This window comes from Aythya marila (genome assembly GCF_965140915.1).
Source record: "Aythya marila genome assembly, chromosome: 8".
In the NCBI taxonomy this organism is placed as follows: domain Eukaryota; kingdom Metazoa; phylum Chordata; class Aves; order Anseriformes; family Anatidae; genus Aythya; species Aythya marila.
The window spans coordinates 27,163,801-27,177,940 of NC_139049.1; positions in this window are offsets into that span (position 1 = coordinate 27,163,801).

The window sequence follows — 14,140 nt, forward strand, 5'->3', positions numbered from 1 at the left end:
AGCTTGTTAGCTTACATCATTATTCATTTCATTTTACATTAATACATAATATTGCTAATGTTCCTCTGTGGATTTCTTATACATCAGAAGAAGCATATATGGATTTATTTAACTGCCAGGATGCAGACACAGTCTCAGAATATTAACATAGTGGTCCTGACTTTACTGGTCCTACACGAAGTTATCAGACAGACGAATACAAAACAAAACCAGCAGTATTTTCCATCCCGTGCTGTGAACACGAAGACATTAATTCAGACCTAATCCAAGTTTCTTACAAGAGCCACTCCTTATCTTGCTTTTCCTCTCCAAAAGGCTGGGCCTAGTCTTATCACCTAAACATTCCCAACAAAGGTGTGCAATTTCACTTACCTGGCAAGAAGCTGCACGATAATCTTCCTGCTATTTTATAACCAATTTGTACCTCCCTGCCAATTATTTCTGAAGCTCTTCTCCTAAAATAAATTGTCATTCCTGTCATGGCCTCAATCATTTTACTAATAATTTTAAGACCATTGTGTTCAATAATGTATTAATAATTTTAAGACCATTGTGCTCTGACTCATGCTTGTGCTCTGACAGCTTATCTTTTACTGCTGTCTGCCACAGTAAAAATATTGTTGGAAAATAGCATGCTTTATGGGCACTGCAATTTCAGGAGGTAATTCTTTTTGATGATGTTGATTCTTCTCTTTTATTCAAAACAATTTTTGAATAGGCACTCAACTATTGTGGGAACAATTAGGAAATATATGAACAGTAGAGGCCAAAAACAATTTGAAGAATAATAGAAAGTGCCACAAAACCAGAGAGTCAGATTTTTGAACAATGATTACAGCACCAAATATAGACCATGACTGGGAGAGCAAGGGCCAAAATGGTCAAGTACAGAAATACATGGAAGTCAGTGCCAACAATTCATGTTTTATGGGAGCAGTGCAGTCAATTTAACAAGATGAAAATTAAAGCACTGTATCATGAGCAGCTTTCTATAAACTAGACTGTAATAGGCTGCTGCACATAAGGCATGAAAGCCAAGAGTATGCACATGACTTTGGCTATCACTCAGACGCTTCTAACATCTTTCACACCAGAGAGATCTGGCAGAGAGGCACAGATTTTTTTTTTCCTCTATCAAATCTCTATGTATGCATGATACGATTTTTAGAATAAGATGTAGAAATCCCTAGTGATTATTTAAGGATGTCGTTTAGTCTTGTAATGACTGTCTTCCCTGAAGAGCTGTGTGTTCAACTGACTGCACCGCTTCAGGGCTCAAACGATTTATCTTGGAGCTCCATCTACTGATTCATAGGTGGCACAACTTGCTAGGAGCGTTGGTAACATCCTACAGCCTTCACACAGGTCGTAGCTGTTTCAAATCAAGGCAAATCACACTGGAGGGAGGGCCCAAATAAAGAAGTCGGAGAACTGCTGGTGATATCAAGGCAATAAAACCATTGTTCTTTGGCCCACTATCATTTCCACAAAAAGAGATTCAGTGCTCTGTTTTAGAAAATAGAAGTCACTCAAGCCATCATCTCGGGTATGCAGTATGAAAAGCACACAAAAGAGGTTTAATGTCAGCTCTCTTTAAAGAGAATTGTATGGTTTTTTGTTTTGTTTTGTTTGTTTGTTTGTTTGTTTTAAATAAGCTATACAGGATTACTTAAAGAGACACCAAAGAAAATTAAACCTGTATAAGTCATAACAAGGCACTTGGAAATAGAATACATCTGAGATTTCAAACACTATAATCATTTCAGACTGAACAAACTTTTTCTATAAAATTAACCATGTAGACAAGCAGTAAATGTATACTGAGATTTGAGGCTAAATTTAACCTATCGACTCCCTATTCTTCTGGAAGAATGGATGAGATGTGGCTTGTACCTCCTTATCCTAGCATCCAGCACTAACTACAGAAGTTCTGATAGCTGCTTCAGTTTGCAACTCAGTTGCCTGTACCCCTGTAGCTATATATACTATAGGGATGGAAAGTGCCCAAAGGCCTTAATACATGTATTTTGCTAGCTTGAACAGTCTGAGCTGTCTCCACAAAGGAACATGTACCATTGCAGTACAAACTGAGGAAACAGCAGCAACACCCTGCTCCATAGCCTGGGGAGCCCTGCTGGACCCTGAGATTCATGAGGAATTCACTGCAGGAAAATCTTTGGAATTTCTCTGGCTGTGCTACTGCTGCACACAGCCTGCTAGCAACAGAGAGAAAATGGGATGTGAAGGGTCAGAAATACACCATTTTACCAACAATGAGAAAGAATGCTACAGGCAAGTGCAGTTATACGTGCCAGCAGGATGACCCAGACACGCACTAACCTCTGTCCAAACTGGATTCTGTCCCAGAGGAATAATTCAATATCCAAAAAGAAAAAAATAGGACACTAAAAGTCTGCTTAGGAGATTTGTTCATATAATAAAGCACAACAGAAATCTTTTTGTAGGATACTATTTCTGTCCTGAGGTCTTTACTGGCTATTAATTAAAATCATATTGTATGTTTACACAGACAAAGACAAAGAATTCCAGGGGCTCAAGATAAAATGTAGACCCCATATAATTAAAAAGAAGTCTGAAAAAAAGTTTAATTATGCGTTTTATTCTCTCTAAAAAGCAATTTAAATATCCGTTTCCTTTGCTATCAATAATGACATTAACTAGATGATTTTCAGCCATCACAAGAACCCAGTAAATCAAGAGTCCCTCAGGCACTCGTGCTGTACTCTGAAAACCAGGGCTATGTACATAGAGAATGCATGCAAAATGCAGAATTATCTACTGGACCTGGCTTTCTTTCCTGAAACAGCACTTTCAACTAAATTCTCTCCAAATGTATTGCACATTTACATTTTTCTTTATTAATATGTCTGATGCACTGTAAACACTAAAAGCTGTGTTGACAAATTCATCACTGCAGCCTTTTTTTTTGCCTTATGAGTTTTACTTTGGTTCTGCTCTTGCACAAGGAACACCTACCTTGTCCTTAATATCCTGCTAATCAGTCCTTGCCAAGACTACTTTTGTCCATATGAAACTTCCACCTGCCACTATGGCAAAAACAAAGCATAAATGCTTGGTGTGAAGGAATAAGATCTAGCAGAAGCTTGTTACATTTTCTTGACAGAACTGTCTAGTTTAATTTGAATATCTAGAAACAGCACTCTGTTGAAAAATACAGAAAGAAAAAAAAAAAAAAAACAAACACTTTTCATGAATTCTTTATTTAGAATCACCCATGACTAATAAAATTTTGTCATGTTATATGAGAGTGAGCAAGTGGCAGCACAGCATCTCAGACCAGGGAGGACCCCAGCCAGGGCACAAAACCCGGTAAGGTGGCCCTGGGCAAAAATGTAACTCCTGAGTTTTGGTCCACAGGGTGTTGGCATGTGCCTGCCACCACTCTCACCCTCATTTTTGCCTCTGAATTTCAGTCACAAGGAGCCACAGGAGTCACCAGCTGCCACCACAACCTGCATACCAGAAGAATAGCAGGTGCCATGACAGTACCAAGTTCTCAACTGCACCTGGGACCCTTGCTGTGCCAGAAGGGACATAGAGCAACCCTGCTTAGTTAAATAAAACTAACCTTTTCCTCAGCAGCTTCTTCCTCTGATGCCTTGGATCCTCCCAGTGCCGCACCTGCACCTCCTGTGTGCTGCTGCCATGCCTGGTGCGAGTACTTCTCTTGCCACCTCAGGGATGGCCATATTGTGCATCCCCTAGGGCAGTATTCCTCTGAAGGATGGGCTCATGTTCCCTCAGTGCACCCCCAGCAATGGCAGCTGCTATTCGATGTGTGGGCTTGGCCCTCCGAACTATTATCTTGACCCAGCTGCACTGGGCTGAGACAGAAGACCTCAAGAGAGGAGGATGACTAACAGCACCCCATTACACAATGCCCCCTTTAACTAACCTATATTTTGGTGTCCTTTATCCTCTTTCTTTTTCTATTACTGGGCATTTTTTACTTCAGAGATGCTGTCACAACTTTTTTGCCCAAGCTGCAGCACCAGGCTCTGTGTTCCCCCTCAGGCGGCCATGTTCTCTTTCCCGCCTCAGCCCCTCCGCTGTGGTACATGGACAGGATGGGGAGGCCCCTGGGCAGGCAGGGATTCATGGATCCCTGCATAACCCCAAATTGCACACAATTGCCAAGAGTGGCCATGAAAATCCCCCTCACTCTGTCCCAAGGTACACACCAGCCCCCAGATACCAGAGAGGCTCAGCTGAGGGCAATGGGGACCAGGGGAACGCTCCCTCATCACCTGGGCTTCTGCGCAACAAAATGGCTGCCGTGCTTCAGGGCAGAGAAGGAACAGCATGAGGGAGATGGGGACAGCAGGCAAGGCTTTCTGCTGGTACAGTGCTGTTTTCTTTAAAAGAAAATAACTATTTTTTTGTCTAATCCAGGCTTCCAATGTTCAGAAACAAAGAACAGCAGGGAACAAAGGGATGCCGACAATGAAGCAGTGACATGAAAAGCAGGAGCTGTGCATGCCACAGGTGACTGGGGGCTGAACTTGAGGAGGAGTGAAGCTTGGGGACAGGAGTTGAAGAGGAGCCAGATGCCCTTGTGGTTTCCTCTATAGCATTTAGTCTAAAATTTCCTGCTAATCTATGCCCCAGTTCCATGTTTGCATAAAAAGAGACTTATCTTTCAGAAAACGCCATGGTTAGGATGGTCATTGTCCTTACAGTCAAGTGACTCTGAGTCCTGAAAAGATTTTGTGGGGCACAGAAGTTTTGAAAAAACTTCTGGGTATATACTGAAACCCTTCTTTTAAGTATTTTGGGAAGTCCAATTATGCTTTGGACGGTCACTCTATATGCCTGAATATCTGTCCTGTACACATATTAGGTATGCATGCCATCTGCCTGAACATGAACATCTGTGATCCAGATTCTGCCCTGCTGGAAAAACACACTGGTATGTTTCTTTCATGAGTTTTTCTTTGCTGTTGATTACACTGATATCAATTTAGAGTAATTTCATTAAATTACGCAGACCTTTTTTTTCCACTCTACTGAAAAGTCAGAGCAGATTCTTCTGCATTATGTCAGTCTAAATACACCATAAATAATGACAGATTTTAGCTTTAATTGTTTTTGATTCCAATAGTCTTTATTGAAAGAGATGCATATCCACCAGCTCAAACTTCCAGTCTTCTCTGGAAGAAGCTTATCCCCGCTTCTGCTAGGTTTAAGACTGCCTAAATTGTATGAGTAAGTGTTAACAGGGCCAGGACTGTAATATAGCATTGCACTGACAGTTGCTCTGTTCTGACAGCAGGTAGTGTGATTTAGAGGGAATTTCTTTCTGAGCAAAAAGTCTGTTGTTTCATGAATTGCTAGAATGTTTGCATTGTTACAGAGACCCATGTGATGAGATCCAAAGGCCAGTGAATTAGGATGACCTATTGTATCTTTTATTAAAAATACAGTGCTATTTTCTGGAAGCCTTTTTATGAGTATAAAGAAATTTTAAATATAAATTCCTTCCTCTTTCAATGTCCTGCCTAAATTTTATTTTTCTATCAAGCATCTATTGTAGGACTGATCAAAATCAGGCTAAAACCTTGAGCACAATGTCTCTCATTTTCACTCCATTCTGTAAATCTAACCTCCATTCGTTTTTTCTGCTCCTATATTCATTCCCTCTCTTTATTTTTTTTCTCAGGTATACACTTTCTTTCTTGTTTATTCGTCATTCATTCAGTTTCTGGTCTGTCTTTCTCCACTGCATACTCTGTTCTTTACTTTTTGTTCTACTGCTTTCTTCCTTATGAACCAAATTTTCACAATGGATGTGAGTGTAGAAAGGAGACCCCATTTATTTGTTTTTCATACATGTACACAGAGTTCAAACAGAAAAAAAATATATATATATATATATAATTTATTTAGATCTTACTTTGAGACTTTGAGTAACTTCCTGCCAGGCAACAGAGTCTTGCAATTCTTCCTTATGTTATTAGGTATACAGTACGTAAATTTTGTATCTGCCATTATTGCTACTCAATTATCTGCATACAGAAAATACAGGCACAATTTGAAAACAAAGCAACAACAAAAACAAGAATAGGATGTCCCAGGCTTGTATTATTTATTTATTTATGTATTTATTAACACCAGGTTCTCTGATAACCTAAAGCAATGGAGCAGCCTAGTGTCCACACATACCTTTCAAGTATCTAGGACTAGTACAGGCAGGACAAGATAGAAGCTAGTTAGCTTATGACAAATATAAAAGCAACAGAATGTTTATCAGTTATCAGTTTGTTAGGACAAATTGCTAAAAATTATACTGTCCTAATTAATTGCCCTAGGCCTTACCTTGGAAAACTCTCAGAGTCTAATTCTAACCATATCTGAAAGAGCCCAAAGGAACTCACCCTACCCCTTAGCTTTAGACCAGGAGAAGCTACACACAATTCTAAACTCCAACCTGTGAAGTTTTATAATTCCCAAACCTAACTCTGTCTTGTGGAGATCAGAGGCATGCAGTGGAGGTTCCTGAATTAAATAGTCTTATAGAAGACTTGAAGATCCTGAAATCATTTAATTGCAGTGTTTTCTTTTGAGTTCTGCCAGTTGCAGTCCCCAAATCCAGCTATTTTGTGATTTATTTGTATTCTAAACAGTGCATGGTCTGATAGCAGTAATATTGTCATAGCACTATTACATGCATGGTTGCATAACTATTCTTCTCCTTTCACTGTAAAATTTTTACATAGAATTGGCTGTAGAAACCCCTACCAACCCCAAAACTGTCTTTTTTATTTATTGTGGCAAAGTCTAATAATTAACATAGAACTGTGTCTTATCAAAGGACCTTCATTATGAAAATAAGACCTAATAAGAATTGCTTTCCCAGGCACTTTGCAATTAAAGATAAAACTATCCAGAAAAGAGAAATGTAATATGTAAATGGAATGAGGATATAGAAATGGAAATTTTCATATCTGAGTTTGAAAAATTCAAAGAGCTTAAAGCTCTGAAATTGGAGGGATGGGATAATCTCCGTCCCTGGATTCTGAAAGAACTGGCACATGAAATTGCCTGTCCAGCAGCAAGGATTTTTAATAAAGCTGCCAACTGGTAGCATATCACTACTGAAAAGCAAGCCTCTTGCCTATTTTTTGGAAAGGGAAAACAAGGGTAACCAGAAAAAGTAAGAGCGGCCTCAACAATATTTAAGGCTCTAGAATGTATTTTTAAGAAAAACAGCTATGTAAGAAGACATAAAATGAAACCTAACTTTGGCAAAAGTAAAACAGGTTGAGGGAATACATTTCTGTTGATTAAGACCACTGTTTGTAATCAGTAGAAAGCACTGTAGATATCTATTAGACCTCTGTAAGATAAGTTGTGAAGAAAATGCTATTGCAGGAAACAATCCTAGTTGTGCTAGAAGATGAACTGCTGTCTGGAGGGAGGATATTACTGTAAATCTTAAAGGATTTTAAAGTGATTTTAAGTGATCCTTTTTAAAGATCACTATTAGATCTTGTTTAATATTTCAATAATGACTGTGTCACAAGAAGAGTACACTAATGAAATTTTGCTGAAAACAAACATGAGAGATATTGCTAATACAAAAGAGGATTAAAAATTCATTTAGGATAGAAATGGATACTGTGACAACCTGAATAACTGAAATAGAATGAAATTTAACAGCATGCAATGTACGTGTGAGAAACCAGTATCACTTGAAAACCATGTAGAACAAGGAAGAGATACATTAGTTGAACACAGCTTCAGCTGCTGAGAACACAACTGTGCAAAAGGTAATCACAATCCTAAAATGTACCTGGTTTGGTATCACTAGTAGGTAGTAGGTATATGAAGATATTATTACCATTGTATAAGGCATTCCTGACACCTCATGTCAAATATTCAATTTTAGTCTCCATGTTTGAGTGCTGGGACATGTGGAAAGAAGGACTACTAGAAAAATAGGAAAGTTTATCCCACTGAGATAATAAAGATAGTCAAGCTGTTTAAAATATAGCCATCTGTCCCCAGGCCTGTTATCAAATCACTAGCAGTCTGTACTGTTCACTGGCTGACCATTTACAATCACAAGACTGTTGAGTAGCTGACTATCATGATAGTGTAGCCTATCAAGTCTAAAATATATGATTTGTGGAGGATGGGCCTAATTACTGGCCCTGAGTAATCACCCTGTCATAATTTATTTACTACCTTAACGCAAATATTCATGATAACCTCTATTTTTAACAGTGATGGAAAGTCCTATAGTTAAGATTTCCTGCAGGAAATGATGGTTTAATTTGCTTTTTAATTATTTAAAAATCTGTAACACTTCACAAATAACTCTTGAGAGAAGAATTTTAACATACAGTGACTGGGATTTATCTGAATAAAAAATATACACAAATATTTTACTTGAGTTAGGATGTTCCCTTATTCCTTTATTGAAGAAAACTAATTACATTGTTTTTAACTTCTTCTTTTAAAAAGCTGTGCTTTTTTAAGAGATAGATATAGTATCTAATTAGTGCATATAATACATACTCTTTTCTCTCTGGTTAATCATTTATAATACAGTATGTAAATTGTAGGTTTATTTTGTGTGCAGATTTTATATTAAAGAGCAAGGAAACCTTTGGATGTCTTCCAGTGAATATTCTACAAACATTTCTGCCGGCTGCAAATAATAGTAACAATCATTAATGCCTTAGCCTTTAAGAATACAGTATTCTCAAAAAATATCTTACTTGTTTGGTTGTGTGTAAATTCTGAGGCAAAGAACGTTAAAACAAAATAGAAATATTATAAACGTGCAATTTTAATAAACTGTGATATGTGGTTTAGTCAGGAATATCTATTGTGAATTTATTAATTCACTTTTATTGCATGTAGTCATGTTACTGTTTTTGTTCCATTACATATTTAAGTTGTTTGACAGGTGAAGATACACATGTAGAAGGACTGAGGACTGCTGTTGTTCAGCATGAACAACTGACCAAGGATCATTAATAGGGATCATCGCTTGCCACCACCCAGCAGGTAGCAAAGACTTCCCACCACTGCTGGCTCCCTTTATTTCACATGTATATGCTGTTACAGGAGAGAAGATGCATAAATCTGAAGGGTTTCAAGCAGCTACATTTCATCTTTGTTCTGGATGGATGATGGCTGTGTGGCCTGCTGCTGGACATCTAACCACCCCTTCATTGCTTCCTGCAGTAGTTGAGATCCAGAGAGTGTTGATGGCTGCCATGGCTGCCCAATGCTGGGTGCTTTGGAGGAGCTAGGCCTGAGAGCACAGCAGTCACCCGGAGAGACAGCACACTGCTGAGGAAAAAACTAGATAGGGGACAGCCCGGAGGAGCCGCTGCTGTGCAGGTCAAGCTTTCCAACAGCACAACCCTGTAGCAAAAGGCAACCTTTAGTGACAGTTGAGTCCCACAGCTTCAGGGAAACTGTGAGATGATTCATTGTCTTTTTCTATTTGTTTTCTGGAGTTGATCAAACTAAACTTTTGTGACTTAAAATCAGTTTTGTTTTAGATGCTAAGAAAATGCTGGTAACAACTTATGGTCTGATTCTGTTATTTTTATGCTTCATAATAACTTGTCTTGCAAATTGTTCCATTTACTGTGATGAAAGACAGTCTGATTTTATGATCACAAAGGATGAAATGACAAGAAAATATGCCTTTTTATTTTTTCTCTTGCTTCCATGATAAAACTACTTTACTATGGCTTCACACCGGCACCCTCCTGTCATTTTATCTGTCAGAGCTGCTGGTCAGCAGCTACTGGTTCGCTATTTTTGCATCTTTGTCCATAATCTCTGCTGCTGCAGGTGATTTGCTGTCCATTGTGAATAAATCTCTCTTTTTTTTTTTTCTTTTGCTGCATCAAGGAGGTGCCTTTGCAAAGCATCAATTTTATTTTCACTTCCACTTTTTTACTTTCTACACTGTTTGTTGACTTTGAAGCTTCAGGAGCCAGCGGAGGTAGTTCATCAACACATTTCATGTTGGAAAGACAGAAAAATGCAAGTTCTCACAACATAGCAGGAAAGTAAGTCTGTCAGGGGAGGATAGCTTTACTTACCCAGTTTGGAGACAGGCAGACATTCCTTCAGTTTGTGTTTTCATGTTTATATTTGCAGAAGTCCTCTCCGGTGAAAATACACTTCAATTATTATTACATATGTATGCAGTTTGGGAGGTTCAATTAAATTGGAAGGATGTTGTTGTTATTTTCTGTAGGAGAATTTTATGCAAATAGAATAGAAGAGAAGGAATGCTTCTGAACAGCGTCCTTCAGTGTACCTGGCTGGAATCAGCTAATGCAAATGCATCATTGCTAGTGTTTGTTTTTACTTCCGTACAACAAACCATATTTACCTGTGACACACAGGATTAAGGAGCCAGCCAAAGGCTTTATCATCTCACTGGGATTCTGTCATTCCCCGGAGTTATACCCGAAGTGCAGATGATATGCTATTGGTATGAATACTGGAAAACAATTCTAGCATGCATGCCAGAGGTTAATCATCACTCTTCTTGTCTGGTCTCTCTATAAAATAAACATTTTGATGATGGTCTTCATGCTATGTTAATAAGTAACTCCTATTTGGTGATTTGATTTTCAGTTGCTTTATTGAAGTATCTGTGAAGAGTGCAGGCTGATGAGGAAGAAATTATGGCAAGCAGCTGTTTTTATTTATTTTGCATTGTTTAAGCTACTTCACGTATTCTGAAATCTAATTCAGATGTGAGGTGGAGAAATGTAGCTAGAAGATATAGGATATATACCAGCGCTGACAATTACAAATGGAATCCTGCCCACAGCAAGCACATTCAATGTTTGTGGTAGTCTTTAAGCTGTCTCCTGACTTATCTATCCATTAGCACTGCTTTAGGCTTGCTGACAAGGTAATATGACAATTTCGGTACAAAATAGGTGCTAAGCAAAGTTGACTCTGAACAGGCCACCCACTTACTGTGGTGAGTGTGGTTGTTTCTGCATAAAATCTTTTTTTTTTTTTTTTTTTTTTTTTCTTTTTTGCTCTTTGGGAGAATTCAAATGTGATTTTGTTATTCATGTCTAAGAGAATATGACAAGAACAATAGCTGAAGGGAAGGAGAACAGAACTCTAGATTAAAAATGTGTTTATTTCTCCAGGCAGAAGAATGATTGACAAGCCTAGTGGTATCCAGGCTAAAACCCGCTGAATTTGGGAGCTTACTGAAGTAAAATGGTGTTGTAACTAAGGCATCCCTGCGGCCATCAGAGCACTAACAGAGTGGACAATTCTTTGGGTTTTTGGTTTTCCTTTTGTATTAATGTTACAAAGGTGACCTTCTAAAGAAACAAAAGATTTCTTCTGAAGGGATAAGATTCTTAGGGTAATATAAGGAAACAATCAGACTTCAATGATACAGTGATCCTTATACTGCAGACTAGTCAGACTACTCAGGTTTGATGTCTCTCCTGGTCCATTCTGCCATTTTGGTACTCATAAAATAACCAGGTCACAGAATTCTCAGTATATTCATTATTGCTTTTCTCTTTAGTAAAGATCTTCTTACAATAAACAAGCTTTTGCCATACTAATAAAGTCTCTATAGTTAATATTTAAGAACTAATGTTTCCTGTTATATATTAAAAATACTTTTTTAAGATTTTAAATGTATGTATAAACTCCATCCAATTTTCTCTGATCATAACACAGAGTTTCACGTGTAAAAGTAAGCCTGGTTTTCTAGACATTTGGATGGCTAGAAGAGACATATATGATTGCAGAATAGTGGAGATAACCACTCCTGGTGTGCCACCATGTGGGTCAGACCTGGCTTCAGATGCCCAGTAATGGTTCAGGAAATTAACCTGTGAGCTCATCAGCCTGTGCAGGAAGCCATAAGGGTGACAGTGCTCTCCCTGTAAACCCAAAAGTGAGTGATGCCAGGAGATCAGCTACCAATCCGTGGGTAGAGGCAAGGTATTTGTTAAGAATAGGTAACAGAAGAGTGCTGGATGTGGTGGGGAAGGGAGCATCTGAAGCTGACTTGGTTGCTTTACAGAATGGACACTTCCAAACCACTAAGATAATTTTTGAAGAGAGGGTTTTATCCTCAAGTGTGATGTCTTGAAAATTCAAAAGATGTTCTTTATTGTTACACATAAGAAAACATTTATTTTGAAGCAAGATTGCAAATATTTTTTTAATGGAGATCTCAGACCAAGGAAATTTCTTGATTATGTTGCTATTGTTCTGTGAAATGTCAGATCTGAGCAGAACAATTTCCTTGCCAGAAAGCATTTACTGCATAAAATGTTAGCTGGAGAAGGAGAGAAAAAAAAAAATCTTCTGTTGAGTTTAAAGGTAGTCTTTTGATTTGTTCCCTCTTTAAGTGGAATCACTGTTTTTCCACTGTTTCACTTACAAAGCAACCTGCATACCAAAACCATGTACTTTTATATGATTCAGAAGTTGGAAAGAAGTAGAGACATTATTGGTATTGATTTCAATAACATGAAACCAGTGGGCTGCTTTCTTTTCATTTTGGCAAGATAATAGTTCTTAAAAATGCTATTCTAATACAGAATTCTGTATACAATTTATGTTACAGTCCCACCATATGTTACATAAAATACTAGAGTAAACTGAGTAAGTTATAGAGAAAACAGAATCTTTATTATGCCTCATTTTCTTTCAAATACATATAAAGGGGAAAATTGTAATAGACTTGAAGCTGCATCCTTATGCAATTCTTCATCTCATTCCAAAAATTTATTTTGAAATTGTTCTGTCTTCTCTGTGTGGTAGTCCTGCTAATGGTGTGTGATAAGCTAACTCAAATGTCTATATAATCATATAACAGGATTGGAATAGCAGAATTCTTTGAACTGTCTGCTGCAATAAATAACTCACTAGCAAAATAAAATTCTGGCTTTTCTATAAAAAACATGTCTAGTTGTTTGAAACAAAGTATATGGAAAGTATAATAAATCCTGAATGCTGAGGTGAAAATTGCTCAAAAAAAATCTCCACAACTTTCAAAGACATGGTTTATTAATGGAGAAACTTTTACCAGGCCTGTGGCTGGTAGACCTTTCTCTAGACAGAAGAGTGATGAATTTAAGTGTTTTTGAGTAAATGTCTTGAATATTAGTATTATGTGACTGAGAGTAGAAAATTACTGTGGAAAATGTATGTAGCCTACCTTTCTCCTCCACTGCTTTAGCATCCAAATGAACAGTAATTGTGTATTTACAATAAAATGTAATTACAGATTTTTTTGTTTATTTTTAATGTGTCATCTATGCTCCTGGATTCTGTAGCTAAATATGCACATCCTGAACATTCTGCAAAAATAGGGGGCAGAAGATTAGGAACACATTAGCTGTCTGTATGTAACACAGAGTCAGTGTCTAGATGATTAAGGAAACATCAGAGACCCATCACAAGCAAGCAACACCAAGACTGCATTTAGAAGTAGTATTAACCAAGTACTTTTCTGAACTAGGAACAAATAGTAACATCTTTAGGTCAAATTTTCAAAGACATTTAGCCAAAATGCACACAGGCCTATACACATGAAGCTGGTTTTCCAGACAGCACTCTAGAAGTCTTCCAGGGAAAAAGGTCTGCAACTGAGGACAGGCCAATGACTACAGTTGCAGGCGTATTTTGCTGTTTCCCACTTGCAAAAGGAGCTGCTGGTGTGCATGCAATCCAGCACTCAGTGTCTACAGTGCTGCAGTGGTCTCTCCTCCATGACCTGCTGTGTGCCTGGGCAGACTCAGCCCTGCTCCTGCACAGCACCCCTGAATGTGGGCTGCAAAGGTGTGGCTGAAAGCCCTTCACAGAAAGAGACTCACAGTCCGCAAAATCTGCAGCCTGGGATTGCTGCTGCGTTGGGTGGTCTAGGGAATGAATTGTGTGTCTGCGTTGAGGATTTAGGTTTGAATTGCTTCCAGAGCAAGTCTGGTTTTGTATGCTGGTATTGCACTCATGCAAACATATCCTCGAGAGCTGAAGTCCTACTGGAAGCCTGTGAGACTCAGATGCAAAATCCTAGTGGGTCTTTTGCAAAGTGAGAAGCCTGAATCAAGGTGGAGCGTTGGGGGCT